The 26,253-nt window shown below is 44.9% G+C and overlaps 1 protein-coding gene, 1 long non-coding RNA gene and 1 pseudogene across 10 annotated transcripts in view; 2 read left to right on the plus strand and 1 right to left on the minus strand.

The window, feature by feature from the left end:
* ZMYND11 (zinc finger MYND-type containing 11) overlaps positions 1-26,253 on the minus strand; it is a 163,362-nt gene that overhangs the window by 93,325 nt on the left and 43,784 nt on the right. The window contains exon 2 of one of the 9 annotated variants that reach the window (XM_054021050.1): positions 13,095-13,183. The exons of 7 other annotated variants lie outside the window; for them this stretch is intronic. The gene's annotated coding sequence lies outside the window, so the exon portion shown is untranslated. Of the gene's footprint in view, positions 1-13,084; positions 13,184-26,253 lie in introns of all 9 variants that reach the window. One more of the 9 variants, XM_054021048.1, reaches the window with a different exon arrangement.
* Positions 11,650-11,825, plus strand: LOC128833258 (U4 spliceosomal RNA; annotated as a pseudogene).
* LOC128833117 (uncharacterized) lies at positions 20,180-25,374 on the plus strand. Its single transcript, XR_008444113.1, has 3 exons — positions 20,180-20,427; positions 22,743-22,852; positions 23,691-25,374. It is a non-coding gene; the product is annotated as an uncharacterized LOC128833117 (long non-coding RNA).

Consider the following 26,253-nt stretch of genomic DNA (forward strand, 5'->3'; position numbering starts at 1 on the left):
TTTAAAAAACATTAAGAAGTTAACACTCCAGGGACCCTTTACAGCCACAATACTGATGTATGCATTTTCATGTAGGTGCCATGTAGTTCAGCTCTTTGATAATTACAATGATATCAATTTTATATGCATCCAAAGAAGTGGGCTGTAGTCCACGAAAGTTTATGCTCTAATAAATTTGTTAGTCTCTAAGGTGCTACAAGTACTCCTGTTCTTTTTATTGATATCAATGTTCTGGGAACAAAATAAAAGGCTGAGGTGTGTGAAGAAAGAGTTGGCAAGAATTACTGATGGCTTTCCATCATTATGTTTAGCCATCACACTCTATCAATACGGGTTTATCTACATCACGCCATCTTTGCTGTATCGTTCCTGTATCACGCTAGTGAGCTTAACGTGTGAAGTAGCTTCTCAGAATAAAGGCTGGCAAAACAAATAGGCAGGAAACACTAAGGGCTTTTCTATTCTGACACTTTACATCACTGCAACTTTCTCGCTCAGGGTGTGAAAAAACACCCCCTTGAGCGCTGCAAGTTTCAGTGCTGTAATGTGCCAGTATAGACAGTGCACCCCAGCACTGGTAGCTATGCCCCTCGTAGAGGCGCTTTAACGTTGCCAGTGTAGACTTGCCCTAAAAGATAACAGTCAGTGGGACTTGTTTTCTTCAGCTTTACATCCACTTGGGGGGTCCTGGAGAATCTGGGAAAACTCTCCCTTTATAGAGAAAGCATTGCAGATTTGCCTGGGGCTAAGAACTCCTGATCTTTAACACTTGGCTCCAATACCTACTTGCTATGGGGCCTTAGATAAGTCATTCAGTTTCTCTCTTTTTTTCTGTCTATAACATGGGAGGCAATAAAACTTATTTATCTTCCTCGCAGGTGTGTGGTGAAAATTATGTAATGTATGTACAGTGTTTTGAAAATGATACACGAGTTAAGTGTTATCCTTACTACTTAACTATGAACTGCATGGATATACAGTAAAAAGATTCACTCTCATATAAAGACAGGTTTCAGAGTAGCAGCCGTGTTAGTCTGTATCCGCAAAAAGAACAGGAGTAATAAATTTGTTAGTCTCTAAGGTGCCACAAGTACTCCTGTTCTTTTCTCATATAAAGACTCACTCTTCCCTTTGTGAATGAATGTACCCAAGTTTTCCATCTAGACTATACTCAGCTTTAGATGGAAATCTGGTAATGTTATCAAGCTAAATAGATCACAGTGCAGAGTTTGTAGCTCTCTGCTTCTTCACGGTGGCAATAGATTAATTTTGTGTCCCATATCAATGCTGCGAGTACAGGCAATAGTTGCCCACCTGGCCTAAACAAACTCTGCTCCAGTTTCCAAAGCTTGCTGGAGTAGTAGTACTGGATTTGTAAATTATAGCAGCAAGTCAACAACTCAACACAGTTGTGTATAATGATTTTTAAAGTATGTTGTACTAATATGCATAAAGCTGGGCAAAGCTTTCCAGATTTGTAGGGATCTATTCTTATATCCTATTTTGACCTGTTCAAAAGGAATTGTCTATTAAAGTTCCTATTTACAAAGTTTGGAAGGTAATTTGGAAGGATTATTCAGGAGTACATTTAAAAAGCTCTTTAAAGAGTTTTAAAGCTCTTCAAGTTATAGTTTACAGCTGAAGCAGCTGCTAGAATTTAGCTTCTGTCACTAGTTACAGAGAATGGTTAAATCCTTTAGACACTTAAAACTGAAGGGCAAGTCTTCCCTTTCTAAGATAATAAGGAGAAAAAGTAGCAGTTTCTTGTTGTGTTCTTTCCCCCCTATTTTATTATACGAAAATCAGATCATTTAATTTTTAGAGCAAGGGAGCCTGTTTGTTGAGATTTTTCTACCTTTGTGTATTCACTTTGGAACTGATCCAGAGTCCATTAAAGTCAACGCAACGAGTGTTTCTATTGACTTTCGCTGGCTTTGTAGCAAGCCCTTTGTCCCTTAAGTTGACATCTGTTGACAGCTCTCCCAGATCCTCGCACCAAAAAACAGAGTTGTATAACAACTATGTTGCAATAGAGCAGTCCAGCAACAGTCTGCAGCTAGTGTAAGTGGAAAGTCTTTAATATATTAATTCAAAAAGACTATGAAGGCTGCAAATTTAAATGAAAGAAAACAGGAAATGCTACAGTTACACTTCTCATAGGCAAGAGACTGCCCAGCCCCTTCCCCGAGGCCCAGCCCCCACTCACTCCATCCTCCCCCCTCCATTGCTTGCTCTCCCCCACCCTTGCTCACTTGCTCATTTTCACTGGGCTGGGGCAGGGAGCTGGGGTACAGGCTCTGGAAGGGAGTTTGGGTGCGGGAGGGGGCTCAGGGCTGGGGCAGAGGGTTGAGGTGCAGGAGGAGGTAGGACTCTGGGCTGGGGGTGCAGGCTCTAGGGTGAGTCCAGAAATGAGGGGTTTGGAGTGCGGGAGGTGGCACAGGGCTGAGGGTTGAGCTGCGGGAGGGAATAGGGGTTCTGGGTTGGGACTGTGGGGTCTGGGGTGAGACCAGAAATAAGGGGTTCAGGAAGTGGGAGGGGCTCAGGGATGGGGCAGGGAGTTAGGGTGTGGGAGGTGCTAGGGCTCTGGGCTGGGAGTGCAGGCTCTGGGGTGTGGCCAGAAATGAGGGGTTCAGGGTGCTGGAGGGGACTCGAGGCTGGGGCAAGTGGTTGGGGCACAGGAGGGGGTGCGGGCTCCGGGAGGGAGTTTGGGTTTGGGAGGGGGGTCCAAGCTGGGGCAGGGCATTGGGGCATGGGAGTGGTTTCGGGGTGCAGGCTCCGGGCAGCACTTACCTCAAGGTGGCGCCCAGGAAGTGGACGGCATTTCCCTCCAGCTCTAGGGGGAGGGGCAGCCACAGGGGCTCTGCATCCTGCCCCCTACTGGTACCACCCCCGCAGCTCCCATTGGCTGTATTTCCCGGCCAATGGGAGCTGTGGAGACAGTACTTCGGGCAGGGCCGGGGCAGCATGTGGAGCCCCCATGGCTTCCCCTGAGCCTGAGGGATATGCCGGCTGCTTCCCAGGAGCTACGCAGAGCCAGGCAGGGAGCCCACCAGCCCGGCTGTGCAGCTGACCGGACTTTTGCAGCTGACCGGACTTTTAACAGCCCAGTCAGCGGTGCTGACCAGAGCCACCAGGGTCCCTTTTCAACCACCTGGTAACCCTATAATAGCTAGGCTGTCACATGTGTACACAATTCATGCAATAAGTAATGAAAACCTTTAACTTCCTGATATCCATATAGTACACTGTATACTGAAAAAGGACACGTCAGCCTAATAATACTAAATACGACATATTCACAATGTAAGCAAGTTTATATTGCTAGGAAAATAATTACTTTTGCCTTTCCTGAATATGCTTTATTTTGGATTTGCCACCTTAAATTTAGGTAGAAGTTTCTGAATGACTCTACAAAATGCGGTACTCTGGTAGAAACACAAAAAACAGTATGAAGAACTATGGAATTCTGTGGAATTTTTTCTGCAATTCCATTTTTTTAAAAATCCAGTATACAATTCTGTAGATACATGAACAAACCTAGCTACTGATAGCACATCACAATTTGGCACTGAGACATTGCACAACCAGTACTGTCAAAAGCAATAATGTTACTAAACACCTCTAAGAACTTTATGTTTTTTTGTTTTTGTTTAAAAAAATCACTTTCATGCATGTGCAGTAATTACTTATATTGTTGTCCATTTAAAATTCACTTACTTCAAGCTTAACAGACAACTATCCTTCACTGCTTAATAAGCAACTATCCTTCACTATCCCTCAATGCTTGAGGTTTTCAAGTTTGGACATTTTGAATTATTAAGCCACAAAAAGCTGCATGATTATTTTAAAAAACACACTTTGAACTCTTTCCTGTTTACTTAACTCCACCGGCTGAAGACATTTTGCCCAAACTGTTGGGACCGAGCTTCACCTCAAATGGAGAATTTTTGAGAAACTGATGAGTGAGTGAAAACAGGTCTATAACGAAAGCTGAAATGCAGCATTAACAGTAGATGCCAAGAAAGCTGAAATAATAGATATATAACTGCAGTTAGAGACTGCTAAAGGAGTTTTTTGTCTAAATGTTAAATTGATTCTTGTGTGTGATATTTTGTGTCTAATACAAATATAAATATGTACATGATTAGAATTTAATCCTGGATTTTCCCCCTGGATTTGGAATTTCACATCAATTAAGAAATCCATGGGCCTGTATGGCAAATAGTTTCATTCCTCCATAGAAAATGGGAAGGGATATTTTTGGTTCCTGACTGGTAGAATTCCCTGAACAAATTGTGATTGGGTGACAAAAGTTTGGAGAATAAGAGAACTCTACTATAAGACAGCGTAGGTCAGCATGGGTGAAAAGAAGTAGCCAAATCCTCAGATGGCAAAGGAGCTATGCCAATTTGCATAAACTCATAGTAACTTTCTCTCCGTGTAATGTCTCATGCATTTTACTGTAGTTAGGCTGTTAGATGTGAATTTGTTCTTTTGCTAATTGCTTCCATTTGGTTTGGGTTTTTTCACCTGTACAAACGCAATAAACTATGTATATTCCAGTGTCTGGGAGTTTAGAAGGTATTACGTACATCCAGAACAGTACACTCTCTCATGTCTACTATCACCTAGGGTTACCATACGTCCTCTTTTTCCTGGACATGTCCGGCTTTTCGGCAGTCAAACCCCCGTCCGGGGGGAATTGCCAAAAAGCCGAACATGTCCGGGAAAATGGCGGCTCTGCTCCTCCCCGACTCTTCAGCTCTGTTTAAGAGCCGGGCTGCCCCAGCGCTACCGGCTTCGGGCAGCCCCGTGCCTCCAGACCCTGCGCCGCTGGAGCCCGGGAGGGGAAGTGCCCGGCTGGGGGCGCAGGGTCTGGAGGCACGGGGGCTGCCAGAAGCCGGTAGCGCTCGGGCAGCCCGGCTCTTAAACAGAGCCGAAGAGTCGGGGAGGAGCAGAGCCGTGGCGGCTGGAGGCTCTGCTCCTCTTCGGCTCTGTGTAACTGACACAGTGTAAGTTACGCAGAGCCACCGCGGCTGGAGGCTCTGCTCCTCTTCGGCTCAGTTTAAGAGCCGGGCTGCCCGAGCGCTACCGGCTTCGGGCAGGCCCCGTGCCTCCAGACCCTGCGCCGCCGGAGCCGGGGAGGGGAAGTGCCCGGCTGGGGGCGCAGGGTCCGGAGGCATAGGGGCTGCCCGAAGCCGGTAGTGCTTGGGCAGCTCGGCTCTGTTTAAGAGCCAGGCTGCCCGAGCACTACCGGCTTCGGGCAGCCCCCGTGCCTCCGGACCCTGTGCCGCCGGAGCCCGGGAGGAGAAGTGCCCGGCCGGGGGCGCAGGGTCCAGAGGCATAGGGGCTGCCCAAAGCCCAAGCGCTACCGGCTTCACGGTTTGCTGGGCAGCCTCCAGACCCTGCGCCCCCGGCTGGGCGCTTCCCCTCCCGGGCTCCAGCTGCGCTGGGGAAGCGCTGGCTGGGGCGCAGGGTCTGGGGGCTGCCCGGAAAACCCTGAAGCCAGTAGCACTGGGGCAGCCCTTTCCACGTGGCTGGGAGTGGGGGGGGGGGGAGGGGGCGAAGTTAGGGTGGGGAAGGGGTGGAGTTGGGGTGGGGCTATGGGTGGGGAAATGGGCGGGGCCAGGGCCCGTGGAGGGTCCTCTTTTTTTATTTATGAGATATGGTAACCTACTATCACCCTTAATCAAGAGGAGAAATCACGTAGGCCTTGTCTACACATGAAGAAAGTTAACTAGCTTAACAAAAGGTGTAATTTTAAACCAATATAAACCAGTGCAATTTTCTCATGTAGACAGGCTTTAGCCTCCACATCAACAAAACACCCATATCTAGAAAGACGATGTAGCACTGTACTATTTTGAAATAGCTTTTATGTTGTTCAACAGCACTGAGGGTCTGCAAATCTTGATTAAAGAAACAACCTCAGCAAAAGACAGCTCATCAAAACTAACTCCAGGGCCATTTAGATTTTATAGAAAGCTCATTACCACATATAGAAGACACTTATTCACCACTACACTTATATTAACAGTGGCAACAAAAGAAAGATGCCTCCTTGGTAAATAGGTACTTCCCGTTCACCTTCTTGGCTGTAATTCGTGCAGATGATTCCTACTGATTCTGCAATTTTCTCTTAAAAACAAAACAAAAAAACAACTGGCTGGGGCAGAGGCATTGGAAAATAAAAGGAAGAAAATATAAATATGAATACTAGCTCTTCCTCCAAAATGTTGCTAAATAATCCCTCTTCCTTCTTAATCATAATTTTCCTCTCTGTACCAGAACTCAAGTGGCTTGTCTGTTCTGTAACACACAGACTGTGAACTCTTTGGGGAGGAGACCTCCTTTTTGTTCGGTTTGTACAGCATCTGGCACAATGGAGTCCTGGTCAATGACTGGGGTGCCTGTGTGTTATTACAATAACACATAATGAAATAAACTTTGCTTCTAGACCAGGCAAATAAGCTACAGAGGGAACATGAACAATCTTAAGTCTTTGGTTAGTATAATTGATACAAAAGATTTTTCCCTTATAGATAATGTGCTAACATATACAAAAGTGAAATAAATCTCTCTCTTCATGCGGATATAAGTGTGGACACATCATTCCACAGAAAGCCAGGACTACACAACACAAACAACGATGTGCATTTTTAATTCCAAGTTTCAGGAACGTATGCAAAAAAACCGAGGTGCTCTCCAATAATAATAAAGGTAAGTCATTTGGCATGATGATTTAAGGTGTGAGAGAGAACCAGAAGTTGATGACTTTTTGCAGACTGAACTTAGCTTTCAGTTTATTTTTTTCCTTTTCTTCTCGTTCTCTAGAATATACATAATTGACTATCTTTCAACTGTAAATTATAATTTTGCTGCTAGCAATGGGACTTATATCTCAGATGTTTGTTAGAACTATTATGCCTCTACCAGGCTTTATATTTTATTGAGGAGAGGCAGTTGAATCAGTTTCTGTGGCCTCTCTATAAAACCAAAGACCGCCTGAACATGTTCTAATATTTGTGCTTGTCACAGATGTTCTCTTTGACTTTTCACTCTATTTATTAATACAAACAGAACCTATAGAACTCCTTTTTAAGGAAAAACTGTTTGCATATTGAGTCATTTGAAAGTCAGGTATCTGTCAGGCAGACAAAGGGTACCCTCCTCCAGAAGTCATACCTTGAGCAATGAGCTGAGGGGGGATCGTGGGGGAGAGGGCTATCTTTTATCAGCATTTAATCATTTATTTTTCCAAGCATATGGAGTGTTACTGCTGAAGGAGAAAAAACAACAAGGAGTCCTTGTGGCACCTTAGAGACTAACAAATTTATTTGGGCATAAGCTTTCATGGGCTAAAACCCACTTCATTGGATGCCTGGAGTGAAATATACAGTAAGCAGTATATATATTACAGCACATGAAAAGATGGGAGTTACCTTACCAAATGGGGGGGTCAGTGCTAACGAGGCCAATTCAATCAAGGTAGAAGTGGCCTATTCTCAACAGGTCACCTACTACAGGACAGGCCCAACAAAGAAAGTAACAGAACGCCACTAGCCATCACCTACAGCCCCCAACTAAAACCTCTCTAGCGCATCATCAAGGATCTACAACCTATCCTGAAGGACAATCCCTAACTCACACACTTGGGAGACAGGCAGTCCTCGCTTTCAGACAGCCCACCCAACCTGAAGTGCTCTTTTACTGGTTTTTGAATGTTACAATTCTTGATGTCTGATTTGTGTCCATTTATTCTTTTGCATAGAGACTGTCTGGTTTGGCCAATGGGCCACTTCCACCTTGATTGAATTGGCCTCGTTAGCACTGACCCCCCTTTTGGTAAGGCAACTCCAGGGCGGGTGCAAGGATGTTTCGCGCCCTAGGCAAACTTCCACCTTGCGGCCCCCCTCCCCCGAGCCCTGTGGCAGCTCTCTGCCTCCCCCTCCGCCCTAAGGCACCCCCTCCCGCGGCAGCTCCCCCCCTGCCCTGAGGCACCACCATGCGGCAGCTCCTTGCCCCAGCTCACCTCTGCTCCGCCCCCTACCCGAGCACGCCGTCGCCGCTCCACTTCTCCCGCCTCCCAGGCTTGCGGCGCCAATCAGCTGTTTGGCGCCACAAGCCTGGGAGGAAGAGAAGCAGAGCAGGGCGGCGTGCTCAGGGGAGGAGACAGAGCAGAGGTGAGCTCAGGCGGGGAGAGGGTCCCCTGCGTGCCTCGCCCCCCCCACTTGCTGCAGGCGGCCGTCCCTGCGCCCCCCTGCCCCAGCTCCTTCCGCCTAAATGCCGACGACGACCGGGGCGGCCGAAGATCCGAAGGACCCGAAATGCTGCCCCCCACATGCTAGTGCCCTAGGCGACCGCCTAGGTCGCCTAATGAGTTGCACCGGCCTTGGGCAACTCCCATCTTTTCATATGCTGTAATACATATACTGCTTACTGTATATTTCACTCCATGCATCCAATGAAGTGGGTTTTAGCCCATGAAAGCTTATGCCCAAATAAATTTGTTAGTCTCTAAGGTGCCACAAGGACTCCTCATTGTTTTTGCTGATACAGACTGACATGGCTACCACTCTGAAACCTGTTGAAAGAGAGCTTCTCAAGACAGACAAGCAACACTACTTAGCTCTGATACTGTTCAGTACTGACTTTAGTTCCAAAATGCCAGGGACATAACTGCAGGGAAAGCAGACACCAAATACAGAGGCCAAGCAGCTTTTCATTACCAACTGAGGAGTCAGAATAGATGCTATTTCCAGGCCCAAGGTGTCAAGGCAGAGCAAGACTGAAAACCCCAAGAAATATGCTCAGAGCTTAGACAGCCAAAAATGCTTGTCATGTTGATCTGTGTCAGACATAAGATGAGCCACAGATAAAGCAGTGCCTAAGTTTAGGGGCTTTCACAGCATCAGTAGAAGGAAACCTTAAAAGCGTGGTGGGGAGCAGGGAGGGAGACCTACAAAAACTGAGCTGCAGAAGCTGTTTCTGAGATCCAAGGACAAGGAAAAAGGGAACTGATTAGGGTTCAAGCAATGCTTTCCCCCAGTTCTTATGTCCACCAAGCAGTTACTCCAGAGCACTAAGATCACTAGAGAGGATAACAAATTGGAGAGTTGCAAGCCTTTTCCAAAGTCTTTACCTGACTGCTATTGCTTTTTTTGGAAAGTGCATTTCCAAAATTTTGCATACACATAGCTCTGAAGATAACAATGGGCAGAGCAGAGAATGCTTACTACACAATATTCAAAACAAGTATAGCTGTTAAATCAAACCTCTCTTCACAAACAAAAAACCCTAGCACCATTCCTGAATGGGGACTAAACCCACACCAACTTTCAAATTTCAGCCATTTTGACAGAATCCTGTCCATAAAAAATAGGTAACTTATTTTATTAAAGTTTGCCTATTCAAAATCATCTGAAAAGATTTTCCTCAAACATGCCCCACCAAAATTCACGTCTGAACAGAGATCAAGCACAGAATGCTTCGTGCCCAAAGATGAAAGGTATGAACATGTGAAAACAGAAATGATGATGAAAACTGATTTGCAATGTTAATAGCATTCACTACCAAGAAAATCATTAAGATAGGTAACAGCTGAATATAATTATGAATCTTCTTTTTTTCATCTTCATTGTGAGAGTTTGTAAATGATATGTGAAAAAATAAAGTTTAAAAAGCAGAAAGATAAACTTATCAAGAGAAACTGTATCAAAAGGCAAATGGTAACTTGGAAAAATAAACATTTATAGAAGAAAATGGCTTTCAGATGATGCACACACATTGCTACACTGAGCTCTCCACCACTTCTACTGATAGCAGCCTCTTGTCAAACCAGGGTAGCAATCCACCTCAAGCAAACTCTGCCTCAGTCCTTGCTTGTGCCATAGAATTCCTCACCCCACAATTTGTCAAGAGAAGACAGGCAGGAATTGGGAAGCACTGTGTCAATTTGCCTTCCAGACACTCTAGGAGTACTGGATGTCATGGGGGAGGTTGAGGACTGGGTTTATTTTTCTGGCATGGATTTTTTTCCTGGTGCAGTAAATGTACTGTTCAATTTGTGTGGTTGTCACTTTCACAGAGTTTGGTTTTGGTAGTGTCCTTTGGTGCTGTGGCACACTTTCTCGGAGATGAAATTTGCAGACATGTGACTAATGTTAAGATTTTGTCACAGTTATTTTTAGTAAAAATCATGGAGAGGTTGCGGGCAATAAACAAAAATTCACAGGAGCCCATGACTTTTACTAAAAATAACTAGGAGCAGGGTTGGGGGAGGAATGACAGCTGGAGCTCCACTGCCATAGCCACGTGTGTTTGGGAGCGGAGGAGGGAGTGCACAGCCCTGGCCGCAGAAGTCAAGGAATCCGTGAACTTCCGTGAATACATAGTATCCTTACCCATGGCCATAAACTGCAGGGTTAAGCCACTTTTGTTCTCCTGCAACACCACACTCTGCCTTACCATGGGCAGGTGCTACTCAGAGTTGCTCCTTCTAGCACTACTGTCATATGTCTGATAACAGTGTAGAGAGGCCCTATAGGGAAGGAGGAAGTTTACTCCCTGCAAACCCCAAGAACAATTCCAGATATCATTATCCAGGGCTGCAAGGTGTTAAAGGTGTCTATCTGGCCATTCAGTATACTGCATTCCACTCCTAGACTCACAGACTTTATCCACTTGCAGGCATAGAGGGAAGATATATATGGTAATTTTGCCTTAGCAATGGGATTCCATTCTCAGATATTTGAGAACTCTCCTCTGCCAGTCCATATCTTTTTTTTTTTTCTTCCTCCCACAGATCTGAACATGGCTGAACAGGGGTAGAGCTCTGACACACAGACTCAACGAGTCTCTCCCTGCACAGCTGATTTCCTGCACTGTCAGCTTCTAAGGCCTGGTCTACGGGGGGGGAGGGGGGAGAGGAGAATCGATCTAAGTTACGCAACTTCAGCTACGTGAATAGCGTAGCTGAAGTCAACGTATTTAGACCTACTCACCGCGGTGAGTCGACTGCTACCACTCCCCCGTCGACTCTGCCTGCATCTCTCATGGCGGTGGAGTATAGGAGTCGACAGGAGAGTGCTCAGGGATCGATTTAACGCGTCTAGACTAGACGCAATAAAACAAACCCTGCTGTATCAATCACTGCCCGCTGATCCGGCGGGTAGTATAGACACCCTGAGAAAGCACAGGGTCTGACTGAACAGTGTGCCATTTCTGTGATCACACACAAAACTTAAAGCCTGGCTAAACCTACTAATTAGATTAGTCTGATACAAACTTCTGAAAATGTCTTTCACGAGGAACTCAGACCATGCTGCTTGAACTTCACAAAAATCGTCACTACATAATCCAAGGAAATTCACTTCAAGAGCATATTACTGGAGTATAATTAATGAAGTGGTAGAGAGACTCGCCCATCTGTTGCTAGGTGGAGTGGGATTGAAAGCTCCCAGATGGAACAAATTTAGTTTGATCTCTTGTAGCACTCTCATTTGGGCTTCTCTGGAGCAGCAAAAGTCTCTGCAGAAGTCAGGCTTGTAGCCCAACCTCTATGATATTTTCTAGAAAGACTGCACGATTCTGCCAAATGCAAGGCCATGTTGACTGACACATTTCTGTTTAGAGAGACAAGCTGGGTGAGTAGTAGTGCAGTGGCAGTATCATAGCCAATGAGGTTAATCTGAGGCATGATTACTGCTAGTTGAAATCTCTTATTGAACCCACTTCTGTTGGTGAGAGGTCTGGATAAGAGCTCTGGGTAAGCTTAAAGAACGAGGAGTATTTGCGGCACCTTAGAGACTAATAAATTTATTAGGGCATTAGCTTTCGTGGGCTAGAACCCACTTCATCGGATACATGCAGTGGAAAATACAGTAAGAAGATATATATACACAGAGAACACGAAAAATGGGTGTTGCCATACCAACTCTAACATGACTAATCAATTAAAGTGGGCTTAGCAGTAGAAAAAAACCTTTGTAGTGATAATCAGGATGGCCCATTTCAAACAGATGACAAGAAGGTGTGAGTAACAGTAGGGGAAAAATTAGCATGGGGAAATAGTTTTTACTTTATAAACTTATCTCTCACCAACAGAAGTTGGTCCAATAATTGATATTTCCTCACCCACCTTGTATTTCTAATATCCAGGGACCAATATGGCTACAACAACACTGCAAACTTTTCTGTTTAGGCATATTTTGTTGACACAGGATACAGTCTTCAAGATTATTTTCATCAGTGGAAACAGTGCCCTCAAATCATTGGTTTGAAAGCTGGCATTTTATGGAGCTTTCTGGGTGTTCTTAGAGAGGCTGGTAACTACTTCAGTGACTCTAAATTTTGATCACACATATAATATTTGTCAGGGAACTTATTTGGGGGAAAAAATGCTAGGGTTAAAGTTGTCTTTCCACCCTTATCCAATCTGTGTCTTTCCTTTCTGCATCTGGTCTCTCATCTCCTTCTGGTTCAGGGTGACAATGCATGCAATAACCTGCATAACTGGAGCTCCTACATTGAACTACTTAGTTGCAGTGTGTGATGTTGAGTGTGAAGATACTCAGCCTCAGAGGCTGTACCTGAAACACTTCAGTCCAGGAGTCTAGCATTACATGTTCCTCTTCACTTTCATAGGATGGTCAGCAGAAAAAGTGGGGAAAGGGAGGAGTGGGTTTAACTTGCTATTCGCTGAATGTGCATCCTCAACATGTGGCCAGGCAACAGATGTTCATTCCTGGATCTGTATAAAACTTCTTACTTTACCATTTTACTTGTAGTTCTGATTTGCTATTCCATAACCTGATAAAAGAGAGATTCTAGAAAGCTGGCCTTTGCTTCTCCAAGTCTCCCTCACAACTTACTTTTTAATATGACCACTCTTATAATCTCATTATTTTTATTTTTGCACACAGCTAAGTCAATTCCATTACTCAACACAATTAAGTGTAAATTTAAGATGATTTCACCTCTAATTATATCTACTACTGTATCTGGTGTTCCTTTACCAAGTGTAAATCCTCTTTTTATTTATTGTACATTGGGATTCATTTTAAAATGATTTAATATACCCAACTCATTTTTACTTGTTTTCTATTTGTGCTTCCATAGTTGTCACTTCAGTGCTTCAGTTAATATAAGACTTAACTCTTTTTTCTGATTTCTTGAGCATGATCTGAAACAGATAAAATGTGAATGGAAAAGTTTCCTTGTCCTTTAAAAAGTAAGTTTAATCATTTCAATGATAGTTAAGGATCTCACACCTCACAGCATTTGATGCCAACATGCCATCGCATCAACACCTCTATAGGCTATAATATGACTCAATCTTGCTCTGAAATTGGGGATCTGAAGAGTCTGTGTGAAAATTTGGGAATGTCACCAATTTTGCTTCTTTGGAACTAGGATTGGGCCCTCAGGTTTTAGTGCTGTCATCTGCTGCAGGAAAAGTGCAGATACTGAACTTAAGGTTTGGCAAGTAAAGGAAAGGAAGGTTAAAGTAATGTTTTAAATTTTTACATGCACAATTCTGTTAATGAGTGGGAGGTAATTCAACATGGCTTTTTGTTTGTTTGTTTGTTTGCTTAAAACAGTCTGCCATTCTCCTTTAAAAGATGAGATTTCCCATCTAAAGTTATTGTAGGTTTAATTCTTCATTAAACTGCAGCAAATCCCCTTTTGGCAAAGCTTCTAGAGCAGTATCTGCTCTAGACTGTTGCTTCCACTGGTGCAGCTTATCTAGCGGGTGCTATTGTGGACTTCACTAGGGTTTCCAATCACAGGCATTTTAACTCAGAGCAAGTCTAAATGGCATGGTTGTTAAAACAATGGCAGCAATGAGAGTTCTGTCTTAGTGCTCCCACCATTGCGACCTCCAGTGGAACTGCTCTCATGGGAAACTCGACTGGCTAGAGTAGACAGGCCTAACTGTTCATTTACTACTGTGAGCCCAGCTGCAAAATGCATGTTCAGCAATAGCTGTGGAAGCAACAGAAGAACTAAAATCCAAAGAATCTACATTTAGCTTATATAGGGTTACCATATTTTGTGCCTCCAAAAGGAGGACACTCCACGGGGCCCCGGCCCCGCCCCCTCCCCAAAGTCTCCGCCCCCTCCCCTGCTTCCCGCGAACATTTAATTCGCGGGAAGCCTGGGCAGGTAAGGGGGGGTGTGGGGGGAGGAGGTGTGGCCCAGACTGGCCCCCCGGCGGCTCCAGCCTGGGTCGGCTCGGGCCCTGGGGTGCCAGCCCCGGCCCCCGGCCGACCACCCCCGGCCGACCACCCCCGGCCCGCCCAGCACTGCCGGCCGGCCCCCGGCGGCCCGGCGCACCCCCCCCCGGCTCCCGGCCCCGGCGGCCCACCGCACCCCCCGGATCCCGGCCCCGGCGGCCCAGCGCACCCCCCCGGCGGCCCGACCCCGCGGCCCAGCGCACCCCCCCGGCGGCCCGGCTCCCGGCCCGACCCCCCGGCTCCCGGCCCCGCGGCCCAGCGCACCCCCCCGGCGGCCCGGCTCCCGGCCCGACCCCCTGGCTCCCGGCCCCGCGGACCCCCCCGGACCCGCGGCCCAGCGCACCCCCCAGCGGCCCGGATCCCGGCCCGACCCCCCGGCTCCCGGCCCCGCGGCCCAGCGCACCCCCCCGGCGGCCCGGCTCCCGGCCCGACCCCCTGGCTCCCGGCCCCGCGGACCCCCCCGGACCCGCGGCCCAGCGCACCCCCCAGCGGCCCGGCTCCCGGCCCGACCCCCCGGCTCCCGGCCCCGCGGACGCCCCCGGACCCGCGGCCCAGCGCACCCCCCCGGCGGCCCGGCCCCGCGGCCCCGGCCCGGCTCCCGGCCCGGCCCCGCGGCCCAGCACACCCCCCCGGCGGCCCGGCTCCCGGCCCGACCCCCCGGCTCCCGGCCCCGCGGCCCAGCGCACCCCCTTGGCGGCCCGACCCCGCGGCCCCGGCCCGGCTCCCGGCCCGGCACCGCGCGCCCGGCCCCGCGACCCCGGCCCAGCCCTCCCTCCCGATTTTCCCGGACATGCCCGGCTTTTGGGGATTTCCCCCCGGACGGGGATTTGAGCCCCCAAAAGCCGGACATGTCCGGGAAAATCCGGACGTATGGTAACCCTAGCTTATAGCCAGAGGACCATCTAGCTAGGAACAGAGATAATGCCATAAGAGGACAAAAAATGCTTTGGCAGTTAAAGGTGCATTTTCTTTCCTCTTAGATATTTTTTTTCAGTTTTGTGCGCCTCCTGTTTTGTATTCCACGTATACATTTAATATTAGAGGCCTGTAAATCATTGCATTCTGAACTTTGTACTTTTCACCTATTTAATACAGTCAAGCCTGATTAACAAATCTCACACACACACACACACACGCCCCAATGAATGGTTAAAATTTGGCAAAGACATTAGTAACTGGCACCCTTTACTAGAGGAGTCTTAGAACTTAATTGGGAGTGTTCCAGTTGGGAAGATCCTGAGTGCTGCAATCCAGCCTTCGAGACTACAATGCCCATGATGCCTTGGGGAACAGAGAGAGAAACTTCCTTTGCTGGGGAGTTCAGGGAGAGGAGCTGAGACTGCTTTTGTGGAGCTCTGCCCATACCAAGAGCTGCTACAAGGAAGCCAGAAGCTGCTACTGAGAGCCTGCTGGGGCTTGGATTAAGCAGGAGCCTCAGAGGCTGTTGATGGGCATCACTGGAATCAGAGCAATTGCTCTGCTCAGAACTGACTGAGGAAGGCCTGCAAAGCAGGCAGTGTGAGTAACCACTGCCTTTGCTGTTTGGGAAAGTGTTTGCAAAAGGAAGGGGGACAGCAAAGAGACTTCAAAGGGTTGTCTGAGTCTGCAAAGAGGTGGAGTAGTCTTGTCATCTAACCAGAACCCAGAGTTGCTGACATCTGGTTAAAACAATTCTAATCTTCAGAGCGGGTGTGCAGCTTGGAATGATCCCAAATTAGAAATGTTCTGCCCTTTGTTACCTTGGCTGGACTGATTCACTGGACCAAAAGACTGCTGTCCCCAGCTTCAAGATCTTCAAGCACACCCATGCAAGAGTTTAGAACTCTGAAATCCAGAGGAGTGTACACTCAGGAGTGGGATAAATGGTGACAGTGTAAATGAAAGTTATATAAGTTTCATTTACTACTCTAAACTGCATTTGTTAATTGATTTGGGCCTCAACTGGAGTATTGTGTCCAGTTCTGGGTGCCACATTTCAGGAAAAATGTGGACAAATTGGAGAAAGTCCAGGGAAGAGCAACAAAAATAATTAAAGGTCTAAAAAACATGACCTATGAGGGAAGATTGAAAAAAAGTGTTTATTTAGTCTGGAGAAGAGAAGACTGAGAGAGTATGTGATAACAGTTTTCAAGTACATAAAAGGGTGTTACAAGGAGGAGGCAGACAATAATTTCTCATTAACCTGTGAGGACTAGAAACAATGGGCTTAAATTGTAACAAGAGCAGTTTAGGTTGGACATTAGGAAAAACTTCCTGTCAGGGTGATTAAGCACTGGAATAAATTGCCTAGGAACGTTGTGGAATCTACATCACTGGAGATTTTTAAAAGCAACTTTGACAAATACCTGCCAGGGATGGTCTAGATCAGGGGTCGGCAAAGTTCGGCACATGGCACACTAGGGTAAGCACGCCCGCACCGCTTCTCGCCACCCCCATTGGCCCGGGACGGCGAACCGCGGCCAGTGAGGGCCGCGATCGGCCGAACCTGCCGCGTCAGCAGGTAAATAAAACTGGCCCGGCCCGCCAGGGTGCTTACCCTGGCGAGCCGCATGCCAAAGTTGCCGACCCCTGGTCTAGATAATACTTAGTCCTGCCATGAGTGCAGGGAACTAGACTAGATGACCTCTTGAGGTCCCTTCCAAGTTCTATGGTTCTATGATTTATCAAACTGCCCCTTGCTGATCTAAATTAGTAGTGGCATTCAATCTCAGTCTGTTATACTATGTTTACTTAAATAGTTAAGTAAAGGCGCGTTAACTCTAATCTAAGTGTATATTGTTTATAATTGTTTTTTTGAGTTAGATTCATTGCACAGATTAGCTCATTTATTCCTAGAGGCTCCCAAAGGCATGCCAGTGAGTGTGTACAGGGCCCAGCCAGGTGGAGGCACTGCCAATTTTAATCTCTTTACTGTACAAGTAAAAGGACTGCAGCAGAGAGGTGGGGAGAGGATTCGCACCTATCCAACATCACCACTGGGATACTCAGGATCTCCTTTACTGCCACGTCAGGCACCCAAGCACACAGCTGAGTGCTGCCTGCTCCCGAGTAATCCAAGGAGGAAGGAGATGGGGGGGAGTTACACAACTGAAAAGAGGGTCTTATGATGGAAAGCATTAGCCAATTTTAATAATTTGTGGTGCTACCAGCTCCACCTATAATCAAATAAAATAAATAATAATAATTATTATTATTATTATTAACAGAAGGTAGAATTAGACCCTAAAAGTAAAACATGCCGGGGAAAAAATGTGGCTGACAGAAGTTAGCCAGCCAGTTCGGAGTAGGAAGCCGTGATTTGCCCCAGAGGATGCTGGGAAGGCTAAAAATCTGGTTTTCAAAGGCAAGAGCATAGTAGGAGGCACCCACCGTAAGTGTGATTTTCTAATCTTTCTATTTAATTGTTTGTGTAGCACCATTTCCTTATAGCTAGAGACAGGAAATTGTGCAATATACAAATTTCCTTTAAAAAGACAGCTTTGCTTTCTCTTCCTGTCCACCTCTAAAAAGTTCTGATTAGTGTCTCTCACAAGGTGCATGTTTGTTGGATTTTTTTTTTAATTGGGGCAGGATTGCTTGTTTTTAAATAAAGGCATGGTGTAACTACTGGAATAAGCACATTTTCTTCTAAAGTGATGTGTTACAAAAACAGCATGTTAAGTTACTAAAGAACAAGAAATAGTACTCAGAGATAAGCTGATATTATTTCCTGAAAACATGACAGTGGAGGGCTTTTGTAAACATCTTCCCTCAAAAACTCAATATACCTCTTTCTAACTATACAATGTTGCTCAAATTAATATTATATTTTGTTCTAATGCAGTAGCAATGATGTATTTGAGGCTGAAATGGACATTGCATTTGAAATCCCTATCTGAAGGCTGAGATTGTAGTAGAAACTCTATTGAGGTTAGGAGCTCAACAGTTTTGTAAAAGAAGCCAGAGCCAAGGTTTAGGAGCTCCATGGGAACTCTGAGCTGTGGGGATCTAAAAAGGAAGAAGAATGAGTAGGGGCCAGGAACCATGCAGACTTTACCACCATGTAAGTTTACTATAATTGTACATATAAATATACACACACACTACTACTGCCACTACTGACTGTAAGGGCTTGTTTTTTCTTTCTTATAAGCTCACTAAATAGCCATCCTGATGTAGAGAATCTTGGTTTAATTTCTGTCGGAATGGATTTCTTACAAATTAAAAACTCCATTGCAGGTGGAGCCCTGCACCTAGAGTAGGGTCTATGCATACTGCAGGATCAAGGTAAAAGTTATTCCCATTCTTTATCTTTGTGCACTTGAACAGTTTTCATATTCAAGTTTTTCTAATTTTTATTTAAATTTACTAGAACTTACATATTCAGTTAAACCCTCATTCTGCTGCCACTGAAAGAAATAGCAGAACTATATTTTACTTCAGTGGTGCAAGATCAGGGCCATAATTATGGCTCACATAGTCCTACTTTCAGTGACTTCTAACTTTCCAAACCCCTAAATACTTCAATACGTTAGGGCTGGAAGTTCTCATGCATGTTCTCAGCCAAAACCTGAACACCTCTGGAAAAACTGAAGAAACCTAACTTGTTCCACCTGTTTAAAGTAGTCGGAAGTCAAGAAAATGCAGGAGCACTATTTGCCGAATGATGTTGAAATAATTTTACCATTCTTTTAAACAGAAGCAATATCGTGTATATTTTTCAATTAAAAGCATACAGGGAAATTTAAACACAAAAATCTTGTAATGCACAATTGCAGTCAAGAATTTACCCACACGTGAGTCAGAAAATTTCAAGTTAGATTACATATAGCAAGGTTAATTCACTCTGCAGTATAAAGGATTATATCTAACATATTCAAAGTATATGTAAAATGGCTGAATTAGGGATAACCTGTGAATGGTCTGATGTTCAAATTCTCAACTTGAATGCTGCATATTTTTTCAACTATATTTTCTTAATTGTTTGTGTTTGAAATTCGTTTTAATTAAATGTAAGGAACATCACCAATCCCCTTTCTTGGCCAACTGCACAAATCTAAATTATGAAGCATTTTCATTGGTACTTTATTGGCGATAGCTTCTATTTGGTCAAGAGGTAGGGGATAAAATTTTCAAAGCTCCCTGAGTTAAGAGCCTAGGTCTCATTGAAAGTCAATGGAACTTAGTCTCCTAACTCATTTATAGGCATGTCTGAAAATTCTACCTGAGGCCAATAGTGGCTATGTTTATAATTAATGGATAATTCTTTTACCTATTAATTTGTGCACTTTGAAGGCTTCATACTAGCTATTTGCATCACTACTGGAACTGTAATTTCACCTTCTCGACTTCCTCTGGAGACAGCTCATGAAATCTATTTGGTGACTCAAGTCTGATTTATATAAAACACCCCCTGAGACTAACTCCAAGACAGTTTAAGAATGGCAATAGAAGAAAACCCTTAAAACTGATGCCATACATTTAACAATTTAAAAGAAACATCCCCTTTTATTCATAAGAGTTCCATCAATTTGGCCTTGTATTTTATGGAACACATACAAACCCTGCAAAATGGAAGGAAAAGTAAACAAGAAAAAAATGCTGAGATCACAGCTTGTACAAGCTTCCTGCCAAAAGAAACTAGATCTGTAACTATATTACATGACTGAGTGAGCAGTCCACAAGGAGCTGTTCTGTTTATATACAATGCTCCAGTCTATGCCATTCAAGGACTCCACACTGGAGAGGGTGAGGGGAATGTAGTTTAAAACCTCTAGAATTAATCTGATATCATAAATCAAACCCACAGCCTTGGAAGCCTTCTTTGTCCTGTCCTGTAATTTATTTAGCAAAAATAAGTTACTCTACCTGCCAAAACCTGTTATTCTTCCCTAATAAATCCAGACAGTTTTTTGATCTTTAGGCTCAAATAGAAATTACTTCACACAGAGCAGTAACTGTAGTTCTTTGAGATGTGCCCCCCAGGGGTGCTCCACTTCAGGTGTGAGTGTGCCCCCTGCACCTTCGATCAGAGATTTTCACTAGCAGTGCTTGTTTGGCCTGTGTCCTGTACCAAGGCTGTATCAGTTTGCACAGGCAAACTGCCCTCAGTTCCTTCTGCACCGCCAAGTCTCAGAAGGAAACTCTGAAACAGAAGGGAAGGAGGGTCGGTAGTGGAGCACATCTCTAAGAACTACAGTTAATGCACAAGGTGAGTAAACTCTCTTTCTTCTTTGAGTAGTGTCCTTATGGGTGCTCCAGTTGAGGTGACTCCCGAGCAGTATCCCCAAAGGGAGGAGGGAGCTTCAGAATCAAGTCCAGAACTGAGAACTGAAGAATTGCATTGCCAACTGCCATATAGGATCTAGAGCAGTGGTTCTCAAACTTTAACAACCTGTGAACCCCTTTCACCAAAATGTCAAGTCTCGCGAACCCCCTCCTAAAAAAGAATATTCCCAGGGATTTTCTCCTTTACCTAAGTATAGATTATAAAAGCAGTGATCTTGGAATTATAAAAAAAGAATTTATGACATGCTTATTAAACACTATTTATTATTAATTATTATTTATCATTACAGTATTTTTATTACATTATGAAAATGGCAACACTCTTCCAAGATCTCACTTTCGTAGCTTGTATCACTTTGAATAAGCTTGTTATAAGACAAGGCTCCTATGTTTCATCAAGAGTATCAGATGTGAAACAGCATGAAGGTATCTAAGAAGCCAACTGAAAGAGTTCCTCTTATACAAGCATTCAGGTCTTGAGCAGTTCATTGTTTGCTTGCATGTTACAACAAAGCTTAAACTTGTTCTTCATAATAATTTTAAAAACAATATTAGCTGCCTATTTAATTTTAAAAACAGGAAAAAATATCCACCTTCCTTTCCATTTCTTATAAGAAGACTTGAAGTTTAAATCTCCTCAGTGTGATAGATATGCTTGCTTTGATCTGCTTAGCTCTTGGAAGTCCAGGGGCTCCAAGGCTGCTGGCCCCGTGCTGCCCGGGGTCCCTAGGGAAGCTCTGTCCACCATTAGGGAATTTTTTCCCGAGAACCCCCTGTAACATTTCACGAACCCCAGTTTGGGAACCACTGATCTAGAGGCATCAACTAGCGCATAGTGTCGGGAGAAAGTATGTATTGAGAACTATGTAGCAGCTCTATAGATTTCAGATATGGGACATTCTTAATTAGAGCTATAACTGTAGACTGTGACCTTGTAGAGTGAGCTGACCCTCCAGAAGGAGGTGAAATGCAGGCAGCACTGTAAAGCAACAACATATCCAGGAATCCATTTTGATAGTCTTTGAGTAGAAACAGCAGAACCTTTAGATCAATCTGCAAATGAAATGAATAATCTAGGACAGGGTTTCTCAACCTATCAGTTAGGCCCCAAAATTGGGTCACTAAAATGTTTCAAAGGGTCGAGTAGCAGCTTCTGTAACTCCTATCCCACAGGCCTGACTGGGCTTGCCTCCCTGCTCTAGACACTGTAACCTCTGGGATCCCAGCACCACTCAGGTTTGGCCCAGCCGTCATGACGACGGGAGTCTGGGTAGGCCAAATCTGAGTGAGTGGCACTGCAACCCCATGAGCCAGGTAACAACTCTACTCACACAAATTTGGTCCAGTTGAGAGGCAAGGCCAAACCTGAGGGGTGCTGCAACCATGGAGGTTGCAACGCTGAAAGCCAAGCCCAGCCAAGCCCAGGAGTTGCAGCAGCTGCCACTGTGGGGTGAGTTCCAGGCAGGACCCGACCAAAACCACCTCCAGGCCTTCACGCACAAACTATTTACTGGGTTGCAACAGGACATAAACATTTACAAATGGATCCTGAGCCCCAAAAGGTTGAGAACTACTGGTCTAGGAGATTTCCAAAATTAGTCTATCTAGGTAGAAGGCCAACTCCCTCCTAACATCTAGAGTAGGGAAAGCAGTTGCCAGACTACAATTATGTTTGGGAAAGAAAAATGGTAAGTAAATAGCTGAGTCAAATGAAACTCAGAAAAAGTTTAGGAAGGAACTTTGGGCTGGGCTGTAAGAAACCTTGTCCTGGTAAAAAAGAGGGTCTGCCACTAAGACCCCAATTTCTTTGATTCTGTGGGATGATGCAATAGTCACTAAGAAGGCTGTTTTCCAAATTCAGTAAGGAGCAGGTCACTAAAGGAGGTTTCATGAGACTTTTAAGAACTAAATTAAGGTTCCCAATCAATATTGGGACTTTAACTGTGGGAAATGATTTCTCAGAACTTTCATGAGAACCCTCACAACTCATAGCTGTAGGGAGAGAAAACAGCAAGAATCCCTCAACTGTAGTATGGAAAGCTATTATGGCAGCCAAATGCACCTTAAAAGAACTAACTGACAGTCCTGTTTTCTTTAGTTGCAGCATGTAATCCAGAAGAAGCTGTAGCGAGGCAGATTCAGAAATAACTTTCTGCAGTTTGCCCCAGTGACTAAATCTTCTCCACTTTTGAGGTAGAAGTTTGCCTACTATTTGTAACATCTGTTGTGCCTCTGCAGAACAAGCAGACTCTAATCCCATGAACCATGGAGGAGTCACATCTTGAGGCAGAGAATTCTCAGATTGGGATGCAGTAGTTGATCGCTGGACAAAGAGCTAAGTGAAACAAGTAAGGAAACCATGCCTGCTTTGACCACGATGGCGCTATTAGGATAACTCTAGCCTTACCATGTCTGATTTTGTTCACTGCTGTGAAGATCAGACGCATCAGGGGAAATGTGTAAAACAGCTTCTTCAGCCAAGGAAGAAGGGCATCCCACAAGGAATTATGACCTAAAACCCTCCTTGAATAGACCATGGCATTTTTTGTTTGTAGCTGTGGCAGAGAGGTCCATTTATGGAAATCCTCTAGTTTGAAATATGCCAACAAGAATCTGGAAGTCCAAATCCCTTTAGTAGTCCAGGGAAAGACATCTCCTGAGAGCATCAGCTGTGACATTTTACCTTTCCGGGAGATACATAAGAACTTCAGCCGTGTAATTTTTTATGCACCAGTTCCAGAACATTATTGCTTCAGCACAGAGGGAAGGGGAGTTCCCTCCTCTTTGCCAATTGATATAAAACATGCAGACCACATGGGCAGGGATTGGCAACCTTTGGCACACGGCCTGCCAGGGTAAGTCCCCTGGCGGGCCGGGCCGGTTTGTTTACCTGCCGCATCCGCAGGTTCGGCTGATCGCAGCTCCCAGTGGCCGCAGATCACCACTCCAGGCCAATGGGGGCGGCGGGAAGCGGCGGCCAGCACATCCCTCGTCCCGCGCCATTTCCCGCTGCCCTGTGACTTCCGCAACCTCCATCACCAAATTGTAGCCTTAGTTATGTGTAATGCAATTGTTTGTGTAAATATTTCACCTATCATACCTGAAATGAAAGATCTAACTGAAATAAAAAGCTTTTAAAGCCAGCTCAAGATATAGAAATAAAATACACTTCCTTATATATTTCAGAAGAAACTGTCTATCAAGGCAAGTCCAGTTAAACTAAGGCATCATCTAGAACTCATGTTCACAAGGGAAACCATGAGTTCTTTTCTTCCTGACCAATGCCAGTATCACCACCAAAAGACTTGAAAAGCTGACGGTCAACATAATGCAGAAGGAGTAGATTTGACATAATGGAACACAAAATCCAGCATCCCTAACCCTGGCAGTAGCAGGTATCTGAAGAAAACATCACACCAACACCTACCCAATAATGAACATCACTAATTGCACAAAGCTTGCAAGAGATGTGGGTGTGCTCAGGATTCCTTCCAGATGTGATATAAACCGGCTTATTTTCTAAATAATGAGATTTAATTACCCTATTCTAGGTGCAATTCTAGGTCATTAAATTATTGAGCCCTTTAAAAATATCCAGCCACTGTATTTGACTGAATGACCTCCACTAGCAGAGAATTTCACCAGCTGAGTGCATGCTGGTTGAAGAAATATTTGTATCTGTTCTAAAGTTACAGGCCATTCTATCAAGTGACTCCTTGTTCTTGTTTAATGAGGTGGGGGTGGAGGGAGACTCAATCATTCTCATCATTCTTTGTATTTTTTAATATCTCAATGCAGATATCTCCTGCCCTTTTCCTTTCCAGGCTGAATAATCCTATTTTTTCAGTTATATCATAAACAAGTCAGATCATATCTCTAATCCTCTTTGTTTCCCTTCTGTGCATCATTTCATAGTCCCCGTGGCCAACACCACTGCTAACTCTTATCTCTTCTTTAATTTTTCATTTTCTCCCACTGAAGTAATATGAGCTACTGAGGCACACCACCTTTCTCCATGCCCTTCAACTGAGATTGAATGGGAAGGTGTAGGGTCCAGAAACTCTTTACCCTTCAGCTCCTCGCTTTAGAAGTTATGGACAGGGGGTAACTGAACATTGCAGCACCTAACTTTTAGGCCCAGCCGCATTGCACAACCTCTTATTAGGCACCAGGCTCCCCATACAATGCATAAGGAGAATTAGGAAACTAAAAAAGGGATTCACAAAAACCAGCATACCGAGCCACGAGCCACCTAAACTAGCCTCAGGAAATGCTTAGGAGGGAGGTGTGTCTTGTTAGGCAAAAGTTAAAATTAGCTAACAGCTAAAACAAAAACTGCAGAACAAGCAGGAATGCTTCAATAGCATTCAGTAGCAAGGACACTAACAACTGTAAACAGTTAATAAGCTTATATGGTCGATGCCCGCCCAGTAACTCAGCTCTTAGAACAGAACAAATCCTCCCTTCACAGCCCACCAAATATCTGTAAGCACTCATCCCTACCCTCTCACCTCACCCTGCCTCCTTCCCACCCAAGGTTGTCATAAACATTTAATGCAATTAAAATGACCTCTATATGTACGTACTGTTCTTATTTTTATCGCTGTTCAGGGTTCTCTCTTAACTTATAGCAATGTCTGTCTCTGTATCTACAAATAAATGCAAATGAATTAATACAAAAATGTATATAACTGGCCACTGTGGTACCATATTTTTAAAGCTGTTTGTCAGTCTTCCCGGTACCGTAAATAAACCCACTTCAAAATTGTCTGTGGTTGCCTAATTCTTGGGGGGGAATCTTTTGGCCTAAGAGTCTTAAGCCCCCTAACTATACCCCTCAAAGGAAGGCAGGTACCTAAGTATGTGCGAGAGAGCGAGAATGATTTCATATCCCAGTGGTTAGGGCACTCAACTGGGAAGTGGTAGACCTGGATTCAAGTTCCTGTTCTGCTAGTTGTGGATCAGGAATTTGAACCTATGTCTGCCACATCCTGAGGGAGTGCTCTAACCTCTGTATTACTGGTAGTGCACCTCCTCTGACAGCATCTTTTGTGTGGGTTTAGGCATCTGTTGAGCAATGCCTAACAAATTGGGCCCTCAAGGCAAGCTAAGTGGTGGAAGTCCTAGTCTGTGAGTCCCACTAGTGCTTAGGTGCAAATTAGGCATAGAGCGTCAGTGCGTGGCAGCTGTGTACATGCCCAGCCAAAATTTAGGAGCCTCAGGGACTTTAACAATAGAAAATTAAGGATTTTAGACACCTTCAAGACTATAGGCAGATCAGTGGTGGTTCTGCAAATGCCAGAGGCAACAAGATGTTAGGCTTAGGGCTGGTCTACACTACGCAGCTTTTAGTGACAAGGCTGTGTCGACGCAGTCTTGTTGCTAAAAGTCAGCGTGTGTAAATGCTCTCTGTCGGTATTTCGTCAGCACTTTTGCAGACAAAATACTTCCTGCCGACAAAGCCGTGTTCACATTGCCACTTGAGTCGGCAAAACTTTTGTCTTTCACGGGGCGGGGCGACTTTTTTAAGTACCCATGAAAGACAAAAGTTTTGTTGACAATGTCACAGTGTAGACAAGCCCTTAGATACCTAAATCCCTGCTTGTGAATTTAGCCCTATGGGTTTCTCTCTCCTCTTTGAGGACATCTATGTGAAATTACCCATACAACAGTAATCTTAATAAAAACAAGATTTATTAAAACAGAGAGAAAATTGGGAAAAAATATTTTTTTCTTAACGTACTAGATT

Source organism: Malaclemys terrapin, chromosome 2 (assembly GCF_027887155.1).
Source record: "Malaclemys terrapin pileata isolate rMalTer1 chromosome 2, rMalTer1.hap1, whole genome shotgun sequence".
Taxonomy (NCBI): Eukaryota; Metazoa; Chordata; order Testudines; family Emydidae; genus Malaclemys; species Malaclemys terrapin.